At 36.9% G+C, this 3,681-nt stretch overlaps 1 non-coding gene across 1 annotated transcript; it reads left to right on the top strand.

Annotated features, from left to right (window-relative positions):
- The first annotated feature begins 3,014 nt into the window (after nt 1-3,014).
- LOC122691006 lies at nt 3,015-3,121 on the top strand. Its single transcript, XR_006340256.1, has one exon. It is a non-coding gene; the product is annotated as a U6 spliceosomal RNA (small nuclear RNA).
- Nucleotides 3,122-3,681: the final 560 nt, after the last annotated feature.

Here is a 3,681-nt window from a genome sequence, read left to right as displayed (position 1 = left end):
GTTCTAAAATTGACTCCAAACTTATATAGGACTGGACTCACCCATTAAAATAATTTTCTTTTCTCATTTCTGGTATCCACTCAACTGAGTTTATTGAAGCATCATTTGCATAATCAAGGTCAGAGTTTTCATTGTTAACCATTTGCATAGTCAAGGTCAGAGTTTTCACTGTTAAACATTTATTTCCTTTTGTATTATACTTATCTATGCAAGTTATCAATGTGTCAACTACAGCTTTATCAGCTTAAGGAGGATAAGCCCCATTGCACCCAACAAAAATTGGGGTTGTTACCAACACTGTACTTTTGGAAATAAAAATAAAAAGTTATGTATGTTATCCTCAAGAAGTTTACAATCCAGCTGGTTTTCTCCAAGTAGTTTAGCAGCTTGTGGAATCCCCTTGATATTTCAATTCTTATTGGCTAGCTTAAGCCATAATAATATGCCAAGATCACAATGCTTAAAAAATGGCTCACATTTGAGCAGGATTTGACACTCATCCACATGGAAGTGTGATTCTTATTAAGAGATTGTGAAATATATAGAAAGTAGGAGGTACTGGCCCTCATTACAGATGGAAAGTTTAGGGTGATTGACACTCTTTGAGCAGGGTTTTTCCATCACTTTTTCTTTTTTCCACCCAACCTAAGTGGTTTTGTAACTTTACAAAAGTCACTTAACAGAGACTGAGCCTTTAAGTCCTCAGCTGTATGGGCGGGGTGTGAGGGGTGATATTGTTTACCTTACAGGGTAATTATGAAATTCAATGAGGTAAAATACATAAAGTATCTGTGGTAGAAACCATGGATTGTTTCCCCAGTTTCTGTATTATCCTTTTTTCTTAATAGCAGAATGGGTAATTTTGCCACATGTCCACCTCGAATAAAGACTTCATTTCCAATCTCTTTTGAATCTGGGTGTGGCCATGTGACTAAGTTCTCACCAAAGGGGTAAGGTTGGAGAAGAAGGAACTGGCATGGAACAGGGAGCAACCTCCAGCCAACTGCCAGCAAAGAATTGAATCCTGCTAACTTTGAGTAAGCTTGGAATCAGATTTGTCCCCAGTCAAGACTTCACATGAAACACAGCCTCAGCCAACACCTTATTTGCATCCTTGTGAGAGAATGTGTGACAGAAGTTGCAACTAAGCCCTGACCAGATTATTGATCCACAGAACTGAGTCATTTTAATTTGCTAGATTTTGATGTGTTTATAATACAGCAATAGGCAACTGAGACAGGGATAAATTGTGAGTGGAATATGTGAATTCCAGAAAGTGTCTTTAAAGAGGGAGATGGTGTTCTGTTCCTTTGTCTTAATATTTGGAAGAAGTATATGATGACTGGAACTACAGAAGCTATTTTAAACAATGAAGTGAGAACAGAGCAGAGTAACAAGTAAATAGGAGCCTGGATTCCTGAGATTATTATATAAAGTACTACTCTAGATCATCTATATCAACCTAAACAACAGAAAATAAAAATAGATATTTTTCTGTTTATTTTGAGTTTATTCTTGGGTCTTCTGTCACTTGAAGACAAATCTAGTCCTAACAGTGGTGCCTGATACTACTCTTAACATCTGATAAATATTAAATAAATACTATTAGTTTTTTCTTTGGATCAAAAAGAATAAAATACCTATGAATATATAACCATTGAGGCAAAAGACCTGTACACTTTGAAATATAAGATATTAATGAAGGAAATTTAAGGAGATACAAATAAATTATAGAAATAAATTCTATGCCCATGGATTGAAAGAATTAATATTGTTAAAATATCTATACTACCCAAAGGGATCTACAGATTAAATGCAATTCCCATCAAAACCCCAGTGGCATTTTTTCACAGAAAAGGAAAAAAAATTCTAAAAATTGTATGGCACCACAGAAGGCCCCAAATATCTAAAGCACTCTTAGGAAAGAAGAACAGAGCTAGAGGCACACATACCCTGATTTCAACTATACTATAAGCTATAGTAATTAAAATAGTATAGGTTGGACATAAAAACAAACATAAATCAGTGGCACAGAACAGAGTGCTAAGAAAACAAAAACCCGCATATATATGATCAATTTATGATAAAGGATCCAGGAATATACAGTGGGAAAAGGGCAGTCTCTTAAATAAGTGGGAATGGGAAAACTGGAGAGCCACATGAAAAGAATAAAAGTAGATCACTACTTGGTACCATATATAAAACTCAACTTGAAGTGGAATAAAGACTTGAATGTAAGACCTTACACCTTTAAACTCCTAGAAGAAAATATAGGCAGTAAACTCCTTGACATCAGTCTTGGTGCTGATTTTTCTTTTCTGAAACTGACAACAAAAGCAAAGGGAACAAAAGTAAAAATAAATGGATAAGACATCAAACTAAAAAGCTTTTGAACAGCAAAGGAATAATCAACAAAAAGGCAACCTAAGTAGAAAATATTTGTAATTTGTAAGTCTGATAAGGGGTTAATATCCAAAATATACAAAGAACTCATGCAACTCAATAGAAAAAAACAGTTCAGTTCAGTTGCTCAGTCATGTCTGACTCTTTGCGACTCCATGAACCACAGCACGCCAGGCCTCCCTGTCCATCACCAACTCCCAGAGTCCACCCAAACCCATGTCCATCGAGTCGGTGATGCCATCCAACCGTCTCATCCTCTGTTGTCCCTTTCTCCTCCTGCCCTCAATCTTTCCCATCATCAGGGTCTTTTCCAATGAGTCAGCTCTTCGCATCTGGTCGCCAAAGTATAGGAGTTTCAGCTTCAACATCAGTCCTTCCAATGAACACCCAGGACTGATCTTTAGGATGGACTGGTTGGATCTCCTTGCAGTCCAAGGGACTCTCAAGAGTCTTCTCCAACACCACAGTCCAAAAGCATCAATTCTTCAGCACTCAGCTTTCTTCACAGTCCAACTCTCACATCCATACATGACCACTGGAAAAACCGTAGCCTTGACCAGATGGACATTTGTTGACAAGGTAATGTCTCTGCTTTTTAATACGCTGTCTAGGTGCTCGCTTTGGTAGCACATATACTAAAATTGGAACCGTATAGAGAAGATTAGCATGGCCCCTGTGCAAGAATGACACGCAAATTTGTGAAGCGTTCCATATTTTTTTTATGTGGGATTTTATGGCCGAGTCAGTGGTATGTGAGATCTTAGTTCCCCAAGAAGAGGTTGAACCCAGGACTTGGCAGTGAAAATGCTAACCACTGGACTGCCAGAGGATTCCCTGTGTACACGGTTACAGTTGGGGAAGATGAAAAATTTCTAGAGGTGATGGTTGCACAAAAATGTGAATGTACTTAGTGCCACAGAACTGTATGCTTAAAAATGGTTAAAATGGAAAACTTTGTGTTATGTGCATCTTACCATAATTAAAGTATATATCAAATTATTCCATTTTAAAATGTATATGGCTGAAAAGATATAAAAGGATATATCTATAATGTTACAGAAAAGTAAAGTCAGCCACTGTTTCCCCATCTATTTGCCATGAAGTGATGGGACCGGATGCCATCTCAATAGAAGCTCAATAGAACACAACTCAATAGAAAAAAACTCAAACTGATTTTAAAATGGGTAGAGGATCCAAATGAACATTTTACCAAAGAATACTTTCAGATGGCTAACAGGTAGATTAAAAAATGCTCTATATAACTCATCAGAGAAATGC

Source organism: Cervus elaphus, chromosome X (genome assembly GCF_910594005.1).
Source record: "Cervus elaphus chromosome X, mCerEla1.1, whole genome shotgun sequence".
In the NCBI taxonomy this organism is placed as follows: Eukaryota; Metazoa; Chordata; class Mammalia; order Artiodactyla; family Cervidae; genus Cervus; species Cervus elaphus.
This window is presented reverse-complemented; position numbering and strand designations above follow the sequence as displayed.